Source organism: Nyctereutes procyonoides, unplaced genomic scaffold, assembly GCF_905146905.1.
Source record: "Nyctereutes procyonoides isolate TBG_1078 unplaced genomic scaffold, NYPRO_anot_genome, whole genome shotgun sequence".
Taxonomy (NCBI): Eukaryota; Metazoa; Chordata; class Mammalia; order Carnivora; family Canidae; genus Nyctereutes; species Nyctereutes procyonoides.
Genome location: NW_026575133.1, coordinates 57,827,936 through 57,845,795, shown reverse-complemented (window position 1 = coordinate 57,845,795; position 17,860 = coordinate 57,827,936).

The following is a 17,860-nucleotide window of genomic DNA, read 5'->3' as shown; positions in this document are numbered from 1 at the left end:
TGGAGACCCCGGGATCGGGGCTCCCTGCATGGAGCCTGTTTCTCCCTCTGCTTCTCCCTCTGCCTGTGTCTCTGCCCCTCTCTCTATGTGTCTCTCATGAATAAATAAATAAAATCTTAAAAAAAAGAACTCCAACCTCCTGAGTCCAGGGCTTTGTCCACACCTGCCACCTGTAGATGCAGGAAATAGAGACTCCGCCTTGGATGCTGGACATTAGAAGGGCTGGCCCTGGCACATATCCATTGACACTCATTCCTAGGGGACAAGAAGTCCAGAGGGAGTGGGGTATGTGCCCCACCTGGAGCGAATATTCTTCCCTTCCTTCTTGACCATACACTGGGGTCAAAACTCAGGATTCCCTGGAAGTTCCCAGGGCCTGTGTCACCTCTTCTCTTAGTCCATGCTCCCAAGGCTCCTAGTAAAGTATGTAAAATCCTTCAATGGCTTGTAAATAAAAAACAAGGTCTTTACATAGCACAGAAGAAAAAACCGCTCAGAAAACCAGTAATGGTATCCATGGTATCCATGCTTCTGGGTTCAAACCCCGGCTTCCCTTCGCAGCTGCTGCCTGTCTCTAGGCTTTTAAATATCCAATTTTTCCATTTTCTCCACCACAAAATGGAGATGATAGTGATGAGTCCTATGTGGTGCATGGGGATCAGGTTGGCAAGGCAAATGACCCATAAATGAGTGCTGGCATTATGAGGTCCTGATCACATCCCAGCAACATTGCTGAGTCTGACTAACCCTTTGCTTCTCCTGACCCAGCCTTATCCTCCTCACCTGTCTCTAGACAAGACTTTAAGCTCTGAGGTGCAGGGATGGCTTCTGTCATGTTCTTTGCAGCAGCCCCAATGCCCAGCCTGGGATGCAGTGTGTATCTGCTAATTGACACAATGAAGATGGGGCAAGGTGGACTGCAGGGTGTTGAAAGAATCAAGGTTTTCTGAGTGAGACAAAGTGCAAGCAGGAAGGCGGAGAAAGGCCACATCAGCAGGTATCTCCTAAGTCCACAGTGTGGTATCTGTGTTCACTGGTAACCAAGATAAGAATGTGTCCTCCATCTAGCCTGGTTGTGACATGGGAGCTGTACTCCCTCGCACAATGAGAAACAGTTTGTGGGTTATGTCTCTGAGCACTGCCAGAGCCCATCATTTACTGGTGTCTCATTTTACAGTTGGAAACCTGGAGGCTCAGTGAGGAAGCAGAGGCCGAAGGCTCAAGGGCACATCACTGCTTCCCTTCCTGGAGGCCTTCTTTCCTGGCAGGATGTGCCCATCCCAGAATATGTTAGCAATGATTCTCTAGCCTGGCTGTGCTTCAGAATCACCTGAAGTGATGGCTCATACCCATTCCCCACCCTCAAAGGCTTGGATTCAGTTCTAGGAAGCGGTGTTTGGAAAATCTGGGACTTCAACCAAAACCTCTGGTGGTTTGGATAATTTGTTGTTGAAGACTGATGTTTGGGAACCACTGGTTTGGAGAAGATCTTTATAGAGAATAATTCAAGATTTTATTTCTTCTCTTTGTTTTTTTCATTCCCAAATAATGTAAACATTATAGAAACCCAAGAGATCTGGTGTTACAATAAATGGTCATTAGTACAAAAATAAGTCAAATGGGTTGTTAGTGTTGTATAAGCTAAATAACTGCTTGGCTGAAATTTTCACCTTTATTAGCAACAACATGTATTTATGCAGAGTCAGAGAAAAGTGGTTCTCATTCCTGGGTATACATTAGAATCCCACAAGGAACATTAGAAAAGTGCTGTTTCAGTCGGGATCTCTGAGGTGGGGCTCTAGGTAGAGTCTAACATGCAGCCAGTTTGAGAACTCCTGCTATGGCATTGTCAGAGCTCCTCCTAGTCTCCAGCTTCATGGCATCCTCAGGGCAAGCCTGTGATATAGGCAGGGATTTGTTTTTATTTTATTCATGAAAAAGGATGAAAAGCTGAGGCCCAGAATGGTGAATGAACCAGCCAGAAGCTAGAGAGGGAAAGAGCTGGTTCTTTGTTTAATAGATGCTGTAACCTCATCTTGACCCGGGCAACTCTTAGTAGTCACATTTCTCTGTACAGTTGGAAGAGCAAGGGTGAATCTGACTTGCATGGCCTACGTGCACAGGGGCGATCTGCTGTGGGCTGCCTTTCTCTATAAGCTACAATTTGGGAGAGCCATTGGCTTTCTGTAGAAACATAGACTTTTAGGATGGACAGCTTCTTTATTTTATTTTTTAAGAGGTTTTATTTATTTACTCATGAGAGACACACAGAGAGAGGCAGAGACATAAGACAGAGGGAGAAGCAAGCTCCCTGCAGGGAGCCTGATGCAGGACTCGATCCCAGGACCCTAGCATCATAACCTGAGCCAAAGGCAGGCACTCAACCACTGAGCCACCCAGGTGTCCCTGGATGGTTTCTTTAGGAGCTGCTTTGTCCAGTCTCCTCATTTTTTGGAGAAGAAATCAGAAGTCCAGAGATATGGCATGAGACCCCTGAGTCCTTATTGCCCCAGTGAGATAGCATGTCAGTCATCTGGCCTGTCCTGAGCACTCCTATAATTCCAGTTGCACAGACCTTGAATTGGAGCTTGGATCCTCCTGGAGAAGAAAGCCAAGGAACAGAGTATAAGCTTTCCTGGAGGTCATAATTGGGCTGGATGCTCTCAGGACCCCGCATGGCCTTCTCACATCCCAAACTTGTCTTTGGCAATATTCCCCTTCTTGACAGATTCTGAAAGCTTCTGCTACCCTTCTTGACCACCTCCCAATCTCCTCCCACCCATCCTTGGCCACATTTGCCAGAATGACACAGGCTGTACCCAGTTTTATTGCTCGTAAATCAGTTTCTTGTAACATACCAGTTGCTTCCATTCTCTGAATTTCCATGGATCCGTCAACATGTTCCTGAAGCTGGGTGCTTTGCCACACACCACCACCTGCCCAGGTGAGAGGTAGCCGGCAAGCCCCCAGGCAAGAAAGGAGTGTTTTTCCAGCACCCACGTTAGGCTCTTGGCTGAACCAGGATCCTTTCTATCCTGGTGCAGGGACTGGCTTTTCTTTCCTAGGCAGGAAAGACAACATTCTACCTTTTTCCAGAGTCTTCATTACCTTGTTACCTTGAAAAGAGACTGACTGTTTTTTTTCTCCCAAAACATTAACCTGAATGCTTTCCCTTCCTTTCTGAGAAGCCAAGAATGTGTCATGACTGATCCCTGAATCTTTTGGGAAGCACACAACAGACTAGCCACCACCCTATGGCAGCAGCTGGATTAGCAACCATCAGAAGAGGAAGAAATACCATCCAGCATCTATAGGGTTCCAGGCATTTTCACATACATGTTCTCATGTAGAACTTGGGGTAGTTTTTAGTTTCTTTTCAAATGAGAAAACTGGAGCTTGGGCTACTAGTTAATTTACTCCAAATTATATAACTAGTAAGTGGGGAAAAACCCAAAATTTGACCATACCTGTGTAACCATAAGCTTCCCTGTGCCTTACTTAAAGCTCTGCATTAAAAGAGAGAGAGAGAGAGAGAGAGAGAGAGAGAGAGAGAGAGAGAGAAATAGGGGCACCTGGGTGGCTCAGTCGATTGGGTGACCAACTCTCAGTTTCAGCTCAGGTTGTGACCTCATGGGTCATGGGATCGAGCCCTACCTTGGACTCTGGCCAGGGAGTTGCTGGAGGATCCTTTGTCTCTGTTCCTCCCCCTATTCATGTGCATGAGTGAACTCTCTAAAATAAATAAAGTTTTAGAGAGAGAGAGAGAGAGAGAGAGAGAGAGAGAAATAGCACCTCTGTGACATTCCTCTTCAAAAATATTTTTAAAAGTTGATTATGGTTTTGTTAGAGCCAATGTTCACCTGCTTATGCCTCCTAAAACACCTCACTTTTTTCTTAGCTTTCCCTTGAGTTACTGAGCATCTAGCTCAGGGAACCCTGGGTATATAGACAATTCTTGTGTAACCAGGATACACCTGGGCTGCCTAGTGGCATTTCACAGTATCTTGGGCAGAATCAGAGAAACTCGTTCTGAAATTTAAAAAATAATTTTCAAAAATATTTACTAAAACCTTCCTAAGAGGCCTGAGGGGTCCTTTCACAGCAAAATACCCAACAGAACTTCTCTATCTGTCCTCCCCTCACTGCCCAGGTTTTTCTAGTTTTTCCAAAAAATATTTTCTCTCAAGATTTTGCTTTTTTTCTTACTTTCGACTTCCCAATTATTTTTGTTTTTTCTTAAGCTTCTTGAGAGTCTTCTTTTCTTTTTTTTTAAGATTTATTTATTTGAGAGAGAGATAGAGAGAGCAATAGGAAGAAGGAAAGTGAGAATCTCCAGCAGACTCACTGCTGAGTGAGGAGCCCAATGTGGGGCTCAATCCCAAGACCCCAAGATCATGACTTGAGCTGAAATCAAGAGTCGGACACTCAAATAACTGAGCCACTCAGGTGCCCTGAGAATTTTCTAATATAAATAAATCAAGGCCTTCTCTGCTTTTTCAATTCTGCACTTACTCTTGCCTCTGAAACACAACTAAGCCCCAGGCCAAGTCGCCTTTCCACTGTGGGGGCGTAGGTATGGTTGGGACTGGATAGGGGGAGATGAGGAGCTGAGGTATGTGGTGACTTGTATGGTATGCCAATTAGGTTAGATTTGACTACAGGTAATGGAAAATCAAGTTTCAGTGGCTTAATTGAAAAACTCAGAGGCAGTCCAGGGGTGGCATTTCCATGGCCATTGGCATCTAGGCTCCTTCTATCTCTTATCTTTAGTACTGGATTCCATCCTGGTGGCAAAATGGTGCCTGTAGCTCCAGTCATGGCATACACATTCCAGGCACCTTGAGAAAGTTTTCCTAGAAACTCCTCCCAATGATTTCTGCTTAAAACTCTTTAGTCATTCACATCTGAAAAGGAATTTGGAAATTTAATTTTATTAATTAGACATATTGCACCCCCTAATATGTAGGATTTGGGGAATAAGAAGAAAGGAACAGTTGGACATTCAGTCTTCGCCACACATGGTAATGATTTTGATCACTCTCAGGATTTTTTAAAAACTCCTTTTTAAAAATTAAGTCTTTTATTTTGAAGTACTTGTAGATTTGTATGCAGGTGTAAGAAATAATAGAGACCTTTGCCCTTTGCCCCTTTTCCCCTAATGGCAACATCTCATAGTATACTGTCACAACCAAGATGTTGACATTGATACAGTCAAGCTATAGACATCTCTTGCACCAGAAGAATCCCTTATTTTGCCTTTTTATAGCTACCCACTTTCCTCCTTAACTCTGGCAACAATTCCTCTGTTCTCCATTTCTATAATTTTGTCATTTCAAGAAAGGTAGATGGATGCAATGAGAGTATGCAACATTTTGCATCACAACTTGTGGTGTGCATCAATAGTTTGTTCCTTTTTCATTGTTGAGTCGTATTCTATGGAATGGATGTACCACCAACCTGTTTAAGCATTCATTCATTGAAGCGTTCTGAGCTGTTTCCAGCCTTACGAATAAAGCTGCCATGAATACTTATGTATAGGCTTTTGTGGTAATCTATGTTTTCATTTCTTTGGGATAAATGCCCAAGAGTGCAATTCTTGGGTCTTATGGTAGTTGCTTGTTTAGTTTTATTAGAAACTGCTAAACTCTTTTTCAAAGTGGCTGTGATAATTTACATTCCTACCAGCAATGTAGGACTGTAAAATTTTGCCATTCTGACAGTTAGGTAAAGATTCCTCATGGTGATGTTAACTTCCATTTCCCAATGGCTAATGACTGAACATATTTTCACGTGCTTATTTGCTATCCATGTCTTATCTTTGGTGAAGTGTTTTCTCATCTTTTTTTTTCTCATGTCTTTTACCCATTTCCTAATTGGATTTTTTGTGTGTTCCCTGTTGAGATTTCTTTATATATGCTACATACCAGTTCTTTGTTGGACTTGTGATTTGCAAATATTTCCTCTCATTCTGTCATTTGTCTTTTTTATCTACTTGATGGGGTCTTTGCAGAACAAAAGTTTAAAATTTTGATAAGGCTGAATTTAATCAATTTCTCGTGTGTTTGAGTTAAGAACTTTTACATAGATCCTGAAGATTTTCTCTTATTTTTTTCCTGAAAGTTTTATTATTTTGTTTTACATTAAAGTCTGTGATTTTGAGTTAATTTTTGTATACAACATGGAGTTTGGGTTGGTATTAACTTTCTTTCTTTCTTCTTTCTTTCTTTCTTTCTTTCTTCTTCTTCTTTCTTCTTTCCTTTCTTTCCTTCTTTCTTTTTACTATGGATGTCTAATTGCTCCAGCACCATTTACTGAAAAAACTATCCTTTCTCATTTTGCATTTTGGTCAAAAATCAGTTGAACATTTTTGTGTAGGTTTACTTTAGGGTTCTCTATTCTGTTTCATTCATCTATGTGTCTAACCCTTCACCAATAACTTTTGGGGCTTTTAAAATAAAATTTTTCCCACTAAAATTAATGTATTACATGATAGAATATTAAAAATACCCAAAACTAGTGTTTTTTAAAATTACCTGTATATATCATCACCTAAAAACAGAATTATAAACATTTTGGAATAATTTCTCTCTACATGTTTAAAAAATATTTTTATTGTTCTGGGTTTTTTTTAAATCTTTTTAAAGATTTTATTTATTTATTTATTCATGAGAGGCACAGAGAGAGAGAGAGAGAGAGAGGCAGAGACACAGGCAGAGGGAGAAGCAGGCTCCATGCTGGGAACCTGACGTGGGACTCGATCCCAGGTCTCCAGGATCAAACCCTGGGCCTAATAAGGCAGTGCTAAACCACTGCGCCACCCAGGATGCCCTTGTTCTGGGTTTTTTAAAAGATTTTATTTCTTTATTTGAGAATGAGAGACTAAGAAAGAGGGAGAGAGAGAGAGCACACAAGCAGGGCAGAGGGAGAGGGACAAGAAGACTCCTGGCTGAGCAGGGAGCCTGAAGTGGAGCTCGATCCCAGAACTCTGAGATCATGACTTGAGCCAAAGGCAGATGCTTAACCAATTGAACCACCCAGGCACCCCTATTTTAATTGTTCTCATTTTTATATCATTCATTAGTGTAGATAGGCTAGGTTATGCTGCAATAGCAAATGACTCCCAAATCTCGGTGGCTTAGTTCAGTGGAGATTTATTTCTCATTTACACAAGATTTTTCAGGCAACCTTTGAGGCTATTGCCATTTAAGTGGTGGGGTCCTAGGTGCTTTGATTGGTTCTGCTGTCCCAGCTTGAGGCTTCCATACTCACTGTGTCAACATAGTAATGACATGTGTCATGTCTGTCCACATTTCATTAGCAAGAGCTGGTCAGAAAGGCCACCTAATTGCGAAGGATAGAAAGGGTGGTCATACAATCAGGAAGGAGGAATATGACAGAGGATTTGGTGAGCCATGGCATTGTATCTGCTCCATATTGTATGAAAAATGTTGCATTTTATTTTATAGGTTAATATTATAAGAGTTTTTTCCTGTTTCTTATAAATTCTTTTAAGATATTTGAGTGATTTGGGGATGCCTCGGTGGCTCAGTCGGTTAAGTGACCGACTCTTGATTTCAGCTCAGGTCTTGATCTCAAGGTCATGAGTTCAAGCCCTATGTTGGGCTCCATGCTAGATGTGGAGCCTACTTAAATAAGAAATGAAAAAGAAAAAATTAGTTTACATCATAGAAAAAAGTCTTGGCATTATATGAAGTAAAATTTCTGTTATTTGGAAAGTTGACTTATGCAAAATGGCTCATTTTCCAAATATGTGAGGTATATGAGACCTCACTGTCAAAACAATATTATTGTTGAAACAAAGGGAACAGGCTTAAGCTATTCAAATCGTGCAGCTTTCCTTGGCCAGTCAAAGGCTCCTGTCAACCTCACTCCAAAATCTTCCAGTTTCTGTAGTTTCTTTCCTATGACTGGTATCATTCTGAGGGAGCTTCATTTTTTGTTTTGCTTTTAAGTATTAAAGTAGAACCAAAAGACAAATGAACAACAACAGCAACAAACCCTGACCATTCAGAACCCTGTAATAAATGCATCTCCCGCAGCATTCTGCCAACAGAATCCCCTAAAAAAGAGGGAAATGCCACAGGAATTCTTTTGCCCAAGCTGTTCCTTCTACTTAAAATGCTTTTCATCCATCTTCACCAAGTTAAATTTTAGATTTGTTATATGGTGGATACCTTGATGCATTGGTAGTCTGAGTACAGTTTGGCCAAGCTTTTCCTGTGGCAATGCAACAGAAAGGCTCACAATTAAATGCATTATATGGTTTCATTCATACGGGGAATATAAAAAATAGTGAAAGGGATTAAAGGGGAAAGGAAAGAAAATGAGTGGGAAATATCAGAGAGGGTGACAAAACATGAGAGACTCCTAACTCTGGGAAATGAACAAGGGGTAGTGGAAGGGGAGGTGGGCGGGGGTTGGGAGGACTGGGTGACGGGTACTGAGGGGGGGCACTTGATGGGATGAGCACTGGGTGTTATACTATATGTGGGCTAATCAAACTCCAATAAAAAATATACAAAAAAATAAATGCTCAAATAGTATGGTTTCTTAAATAAATTGAAAACATCATCAAGATAAGTCAATCAGAGGACAGATATTATATGGTCTCATTCATTTGGGGAATATAAAAAATAGTGAAAGGGAATATAAAAAATAGTGAAAGGGAATAGGGAAAGGAGAAAAAAATGAGTAGGAAATATCAGAAAGGGAGACAGAACATGAGAGACTCCGAACTCTGGGAAATGAACTAGGGGTGGTAGAAAGGGAGGTGGGCAGGGGTTAGGGGTGACTGGGTGATGGGCACTGAGGAGGGCACTTGATGGGATGAGCACTGGGTGTTATTCTATATGTTGGCAAATTGAACACCAATAAAAAATAAATAAAAATAAATAAATAAAATGTACCGAAGTTAACTCATGTGAAGTGCCTGGCTTAATGCCTGGCACAAAGTTAATACTCAATAAGTGTAAGTTCCTTCAAAAAAAAAAAAAAAAAGCAAAGAGAAAGAAGTAGGTCAGGTTAACACACTTAGAATAGTATTACCTGAATCCTAAATAACACAATGTCCATATGTCCTTATTTCTCTATCTCTGCTGCAGTCTTTCCTGCTGATGATGGGGTTAAAAGGACCAGAACTGAGGGCCTCAGCAAAAGTAACATGGGTTTGCTCTGTCAGAAAGCAGAGGCAAGACTGCCTGGCTGTAGCTCTTCTATTAATCTGTTGAGCAGCTAATGGGTTTAATCTGTGTCCTTCTGTCTGGTGAACTCCTTTATTTGCCTCAGCTCTAGTCCCAATAATTTCAACTCTCAAATAATTTGAATAGAAACTTGTATCTAATATTTTAAGAAAAAAAAATCAAGGGAATGAATTATTTCAATTCTTCCTTCAAATTTTTACTTGTACGTGGAACTGTCTTAAGTCTCTGCTTAAGTTCCAGCGTTCATGGAAAGTTCTTATTTCAATGCTTCTGTTTGTACTTTTATCATTAAGACTAACTAAACTATTTTACTATTTGGTTAGACCTCAGTGAGAATCACTAATAGAGCCACCTATAAATAAGTGGAAATGTGTTTAATTTGCATAGGCAAGCTTAGCTCATATTTTTGTATTCACATGTGTAACTCACAAATACCATACCTGAAACTAACAAAATATTACAAAGCAGGTGTTGTCCAATCCTTCTTTCCTGTCGTGGACTTAGGGAATATTGCCCAGGTCTGTATCTGCTCTGGCTTCTGTGGTCACCAGCTCCAGGAATGGGTACCATTGCCTGCTCTTGCTGGAGAGTGGACCAGGCCCTGGGGCTGTAGACAGGAGGGTGGAGCCATCCCAAGATTTAGTTCCTTATCAGGAGGATACAGAGTCCTGAAAATCCCCCCACCCCCAGAGTTCGTATTTCCTTTTGGATCTCTGAGCATCTTTTGATCTTGAAACGAACCCATTTTTTCCTCTCTCTCTTCCTATTTCCCCCTGTCTCTTTCCCCTCCTGTCTCAACCAACTTAGGGAAATAAGTGCCTATATGGGAGATAAGTTACTACAAATAACAGCTACATTAACTCTTTCTTTGCAGGAAAGCTCAACTGAGCACATTAACTAGAGTGTATAGCACATTATCAAGTGGGTCAATTGACTAAAGGGGAGTTCTTTGGACTATACTTTTTACTGCTGTTTTTATTCCTCTATTTAATACCAAAAAGACCTAGAAGAGTCTTCTGGTTCCTGTATGACATCATACACAGTAAATTTATCACCTACCTGGCTTGATTTCAGTATAGTAGAAGAGTACTAAAGGAGATGCGCTCTCCTCAGGAGGTGGAAGAAGGCATAGTCACTCAGATTCTGTGATAAGCTGGGGTGGTTGGGGAATGTGAAGCTGACACCTCCGTGTGAGCGGAGTTTGGATCCAGATTCAAAATGCTTTCTCCTTACCTGCTCCTCAGGCCCTAAGCAGGCCCTTCTCCAATCTGGGCCCTGATCTTTTGCTCTGAATGCTCTCCAAGGATAGTTGAGAGCAGGTGAAAGTGCTTTGTGTACCACAAAGAGCCTCCCCAAACAGGGGCCTTTTGTCATGACTTGAGTTCCTAAGGCTGGTGGCCTGGGAACTGTCTCAGGGAGCCATGTGGACAGACTGACCCTTGCCCTGGTCACTCCTGCTCCATCTGGGCAGCAGGCAGCTTCCCAAGGGGCATCTGTGTCCAGGCAGCCTGAGTGACAACGAGGATAGGTTGGTTCTGACCTGCTGCAGGCATCAGGCCCAGCTCTGAATTACCTAATCCCAACTAAAAGCATTTCTGATTGCTTGACCGCTGACCTCCTGCAGCTGGATTATCAGATGTGGCTTTGGGGAATAGGCTTGTTTATAATGCCAGAGACAAAGGGAGGAAACGCAGAGCAGTTAAAACAACAGTCCTTCCTGTTGCCCCAGCGCCTGTCATCCAAGGAGGTCATTATGAAGCAGGCTCCTTGGGGCTAGCGGGGCCCTGAGATGCAATTCAAGGGGGAAGGGGAAGAAGAGATGTATTGACTGTGCAGGGCAGGTGTTGATGTGTCCATGTTACACTGGAGCAGTGACCAGGTTCAGATAGGTTGATTTATTAGTCCAAGTCAAGGCTTTACAGCTGCTAAAGGGTAACGCTAGGGCTTTGAGGGGACGGGGTCTGGCTGACTGCAAATCTGCCTCTCTTTCCTTTGCCTCATGTTGCCATCTCCATGTTGGACAAAGCAACCCTTTACCTACCCCAAATGCCCCCAGTACCCCTCTTCAAGATCCAGACATGAAGCATCCTAGAGTTCTTATTATAGATTCAGAAAAGGTGAGCACTCGGGACCCACAAGCATCACTGAGTCCAAATAATCCATTTTTCACAGATGAGAAAACTGAGGCCCAGAAAGATGAAGGAACTCTTCCATGCCCACACAGCACTTAACAGAAGAGGGCAGGTCATCCACAAGGAGTTGTTGATTAAATGACAAAATTAATGGTAGAGCTGGACATGAGCTCAAGCCCCATTCCTGTCCAGTTCTCATTCTGTGCCAGCCCCTTCAAATGGACCTCTGTTCACAGGTCAATGCAATGGCCTGACCTGGGATAACTTCTCCTGCTGCCTCCAAGCATTCTACCCACTGGCCTCCAGCTGATCCCGAGTTTCCACTATTCATGCTTTTTAAGTAACTAATATTTATTTTGCAGTAATCTCAAGCCTATTGAAAGGTTGCTGGAAGTGTACATAAAAACACCCATGTTCTCCACCATCCCTAGTAGGCACCCCATCACCTTTACCAATGGCTCCTTCAACCAACAGCTCTATGACAGGTTCCTCACCTGGGAAGAGAAGTGTGGAGGAGATGGGAAGCTCTTAGTGTTAAGTCAAAGGGTTTTTCCTCTTTTCAGTTTCATGGTTGCCCAGAGAGTACAGCATTAAATAACTTTGTCCCAAGAAGTTACCTAGTCTTTTTTCTTAACAACATCCAGGTTTCGGTGGATATTCAGTAGGTTTTTCCAGAACAAAGGAATGAATTGGTCTCAAAGAATAACATAGGTTTTTGTTAATTATGTTCTTTTAGAGCATCTAAGAGAAACCAGAAAGTACGTGAGGCATTGGATATCTAGAGGTGGGTTGGGGGAAACAAGGCATGGTATGGTGAAAAAGACTCAGAGATTAACACGAAGGGTTTTGGATGCCTAGAAGGGGCTCCTCTTGGAGAAGGCAATAGAATCATGGGCTACTGGGCCTCAAGGTCACTTGAAAAGCACCTGGGCTTCTGTATCCTACCCCACTTGTACCCAATGAGGTTAACTGACTTCTTCAAGGATGAATGTTAGTCCATGGTGGGATTAAGATGAAGACCTAGTCTTCTGACTCCTAAGCCTTTGCCTGTCTCTTCCCATTTCACAGTTCAACTGCTCTGTGCGTATTATTATTGGCTGATGTTAATTAGCAAAGAGGAGACAAAAAGCTTACAAACACTCTACACATTTTCACTTATGCATAGCAGAAAGAGTGACTAAGAAGGCCCAATAGTACCTAGGACCTGGGTGGATGCTTTCCTGAGGGAGGTGAGTCCCTAATTCTTGGTGAAGAGGGTCCCAAGGAGACTGGAGAGGCCATGTCTATTGGTGCCCCTTGAGGAGGGGAAATCCCATTTGAGAATTGGTGAACTCATACAAGGTGAAAGAGCCATAATGCCTGGAAATAGATGAGATGGGACCCTTTGGCCTGGTGGGTTCTGTGTAGGGGCTTCAGTAGTAAAATATAACAGCTACCACCAGCCTGTAAACTCGATTCCTTCTGGGATGTCGCCAAATCCCTTGGATGGTCTCCTAATCCAGCAACAGCCTAGGGGCTTACTACTCCTCTCCAAGCTTCTCTGCTAAACCCAGAGCCTCCTTCAGCTCCAACAAGCAGTACCCAAAGTCAGTAACTTTGAGGATAGACCTGGAAGTCATGAAACCAAGTTCTCCTCATGCGGCAACATTAGACCCAAAACTCCACTTCCATGCTCTTTAATTTGGTATTCCTCAATCATTGCAATCACAAAGAATCAGTTCACATGCTTGTAGAAACCGTGAAGATGCCAGTGAAGATGAGGTTATATAGTAGAATGTATCTTGTTCTGTGGTCCACGTTCTGAGCATCACAGTCATGGTTGCTGCTGCTTCTTGGATAATGGGAAAGCATATATTCTGAACTATTCGCATAAGAGTGAATGAGTGGGGTGTCAGAGAGGAGCCAAAAGGTACCTTTTTTCTTCTGTAGGAGTTCTGTGGCATGAGTACTCCACCCCATTTCATGCCTCCATCATCTCTCTTTCTGCTCAGACAACTGCAGCGTGGTTCGCCTGACACTCTGAGCCCTATTTTCTCTGCTTCAGGGATCTGAAGCTACCTCAGGCCTGCAGTTGGGAGGCAGTGTGAGTTTAGGAACCTGGATAGGCCTTTAGCCATGCTTCTTTACAGTAGGAGGGCAGGATGTCTAGAATCATGAAGATCAGATTCCCTTTACATTTATCAATCAATTTTCTCATCTGAAAAAAAAGGAGGGAGGATAGAAAGGAATATTAGTTTTTGTATTCCTCATGGTACAATGTGAAGATTATCTACAGTACTATGAAAATGCCTTATAAATAGTGACCCACCATGAATTGTGGTTACTGAAGTTTGTATGAACCCTGATAGAGGTCTGGAGAACACTTTGGGGTAACTTGGGTTGGAGTCTAGAGGTTTGAAGCCCCTCTAGGTTGATATCAAATTCAAAGATAAAAAATGACATTTTGCTTCTCTTCTAGGACTGTGGACTCCTCTGAGCAGGCTTATTACTTCCTAGAGACTCTCTGGTGCCTGGCACTTAGGAGAGTTGTAGAGAGGGTTTTTGGAGCTGAAATGCACTAAATGCACTATGGTCTCAGGCATGTTATTGGTGCCCTGCCCAGTGTTTCCTTTGGCTGAAAGCTGATGTAATTTGGGATATTTGCTTTGTCAAATCTCTGTCAGGCCCTCCACATAATTTTTAGATTTTTGACTTCTATGGATTGCCTCATAGATTTCCTTGCCCTCTGACTTCTGATTGGGTTTGGCCAATGGTAGGTTGACAAGATAGAGGTTGGGCTATTTGTTTTCTTGTCCACTGCCAGACCACAGCTTTGGCAATGTCTGCATTTTTCTACTCAAGTCCATTGGGTACTTGCTCTGTAGCTTTACCTCTCGCTGGTCCAGCAATTCTCTTTCCTCCTTTCAACCCTTCAGGCACAGGGGCAATAGCAACTTCCCACTGCTGTCATCTCATAGGCACATCACCATTCTTTGTTGGACACAGAGTGTTGGATACTCTACCCATGTTTCCTCCCTAAACTCTCACAATCAACCCTTTGACTATGCCCTGTGTTTCCCAGGGGAACATTGGCTAAGATGGATACCGTCGGATGCTGACCCTCACTTTCAGAATGTCTCCTGGGGTTCAGTGGATCCAGCTCCAAGCTCCTGGGGGGCCCAGCCCAGCATAACAGTTAAGCAGAGGAAGTGGCTGGGGTGCCACTTACTATACATCAGTATTAGCCCAAGGAGAAGCGAGTACAAACTTCTAATTATTTTAACTCTGAGTATGGGCTGAGGAGTCTCAAAGACTGTTGAGGTTCCAAATAATGTCAGACCATCAAAAGGTCCTCAAATGCTTTTAAATTCTGACATTGACCTCACCGACTCTATGTCTGGTCAGTCTCAGGTTGAGAATCACATGGCCATTCTGTCCAATGAATGTTCATTTATTTATAGTAGTGTCCCCTTGTTCACAAGGGATGTGTTTGTTCTAAGACCCCCAGTGGATGCCTGGAACTGTGGATTGTACCAAATTTTATACATACTACATTTTTCCCGATACATTCATACATTAGGCCCAATAAGAGATTAACAACAATAACTAATAATAAAATTGAACAATTAAAACAATATACTGTAATAAAAGTTATGTCTCTCTCTCTCTCAAAATACCTTATTGTCCTGTACTCACTTGTTTCCTTGTGAGGATGTGAGATGCTAAAATGTCCACATGAAGAGATGAAGTAAGGTGAATGACGCAGGCACTGTGATGCAGTGTTGGACTACTACTGCCTTTCTGACAATATGCAGAAGGAGTCTACTTCTGGATGGCTGCTGATGGCGGGTAACAGAGACCACAATAAGGTTGGAGGAGGGCAATTGCCTTCATTTAGGCACACAACAGACATTTCCTGAGCACCTTCAGTGTGCTGTTCTCTGTGCATAGCTATGCACTGGGAACTCCAAAATAAATGGCCTAGTTCTCACCCCCAACCATCTCCTAGTGCAGTAGGAGAAATAAGTCGTGGACACATACTTCAATGATGCAGTCAGCACGAGAAATGAGGGCTGAGAAATAGAGCGCTGCAGGAGTTCAGGGAAGAAAGGAAATCAGGAGGAGATAGGGAATCATATCCCATGGATTTTGGGGGAAGATAACCCCATAAGCAATATATTGCATTGTATAGCCAAGAGACAATTGTTTACCAACAAGCTAAGTCAAAAGGGATACCTAACCTTTATTAGTGTCCTGCTATGTGAGCAATGGCTTCACAATCATCATCCTAAAACTCCTGGTAAACACTATTATCCTCAGTGTGCAGGGAAGGGAAAAACTTTGAAGAAACTGAGTGGTTGCCCAGCAAGTTCTAGATTCAAGGTTTGCAGGTTTCCAGTCCCTTCCACCTCCATACATCACAGAAAAATTGCTTCTATCCATTTCCTGGAGGGAAAAAGAAGGTTCTGCCTGCATCCAATGAAGGGTCATAGAGTGGAGAGTTAGCTCGTTGTTGCTAAACCCAAGCAGGAAAAACAGGGATTGCCTACAGTTCTTGCATCCCAGGGTTGCCACAGTTTCTTTTATATCATTTGTCAGAACCAATGTGTGATGAACTTTAGGTGTCACTTTGACTGGGCTAAGACAGTATCCAGATAGCTAGTAAAACATTTCTGGGTGTATGTGGGAGGATGTTTTCAGAAGAAAATAGCATTTGAATCAGTAAACTGAGTAAAGAAGATGACCTTCACCAACACAGGGCGAGCATCATTCAATCCACTGAAGGCCCACATAGTACCAAAAGGCAGAGGAAGGGAGAACTTATTCTCTGCTTGAACTGAGAACTCCTTTTTCTCCTGTCCTCAGACATCAGAACTCCTGGTTCTTGGGCCTTCAGGCTCTACTAGGACTGATATCATCAGTTCCCCTAATACTATCAGGCCTTTGGACTCAGACCGAATTATACCTCTGGCTCTCCAGGGCCTCCCCCTGGTAATGGTGGACAGTAGGACCTCTCAGCCTCCAGAATCTCCTCCACCAGTCCCTCATGATAAATCTCTATATTTCTCTCTACATACATTCTGTTGGTTCTGTTTCTCAGGAGAACCCTGACTACTATACAGTCGTGGGATTGTGGGAAGAGAAACCACCTGGCCTGTATTCCTATGCCTCCTCCTCGGCCTAGGTCTGTCTCCTGTCTTTGCTCCCTTTCCTTCCTTAGTAGGACCTGTCCTCTGGTGGCCTTTTGAAGATTCCTCCCCCACCATCTCCTACCATGTGAAACATGATGACAAAATGACAAAAACATTCTCAAGGAAACGAGCAGTCCCGCTCATGGAGGCCACCGTAAGTGTCAGAGAAAGCAGGATTTGGAATTATTCATTCTACTTCCATGGACCGATTCCAGATCTGCTCTGTGCTAGTTTCCCCCTTCCTGTTTTTGAATCCAGACGCTTGCAGTCACAGTGTCTTCCCCAAGGTGCAGTCTTTAAGGGTTTGTTGTCCTTGGTTTTCATTTCATCAAGGATGGGCTGCTTCTCTTCAGCCTTCAACCACCCCTCAACGGATTGAGGCACCCTGACCGAGAGCCGCGGTGTTGGCAGTCTGAAGGCTGCAGGAGCCTTGCCTCTGTCATTGTGACCCAGAGGCCAAGGGACAAACAAACTCTGGAACTGTGCCGGGCCTCGGATTTCTCTTTTGTTCAGTGGGGTTTCCCACGCTCTCCCTTGTAGGTTATGGTAGGAACAATGAGATAATATGTGTGTGTATTATTATATTTGTATATAATGTAAATATATTTTTGTATATATTTAAATATATATTACATATATTATAAAATCACTTTATAAATTGAAAAAAGCTTTACATATGTTGCCTTAAAGGATTCTTTTCTTCTAATTTTATGTTTACAAGGGCATTTTATGTCAGGATTATCTATAATAATCAGTAAGAAATACCTACCCATAGGATATTAGCTAAATATATTTGGTAAGTCTATTCAGTGGGATATCACAAAGCTTGTCTTTACATTAAACTTTATTTTTATTGAAGTATAACATGCATACAAAAGAGTATATAAATCAGGAGTGCAGAGCCAGCTATACTTAGTGAGTTGTCACGAGCACCAATGTAACCACTACCAGCTCAAGAATCAGGAATTATCAGCATTCCAGAGTTGTTCTCAACTGTGTTCCAATCTTCAATCCCACCCTCCCCTCCCCCATAAATAGAATCACTATCCCTTAACAGCATAGATTCATTAATCATATTCTGAACTATATAAAAGATTGCTGCATGATTTCTTATGTATGGTTAAGGGTTCTTTAGGTTTCATGAACTCTTGCTGAGCTGTGGTTGTTTATTCATTACATATTTCAAAGCAGTGTCCCCTGCCCATTTTGTTACTGTGTGTGTGTATGCGTGTGTGTGTGCAGGTACTGTTGCCATGACAATATCCTCCCCACAGGCCCTCTGATTCATCCTGCTAGTTGATCTTGGGTGATCATCATGCCCCTGCTCAGAAGTCCT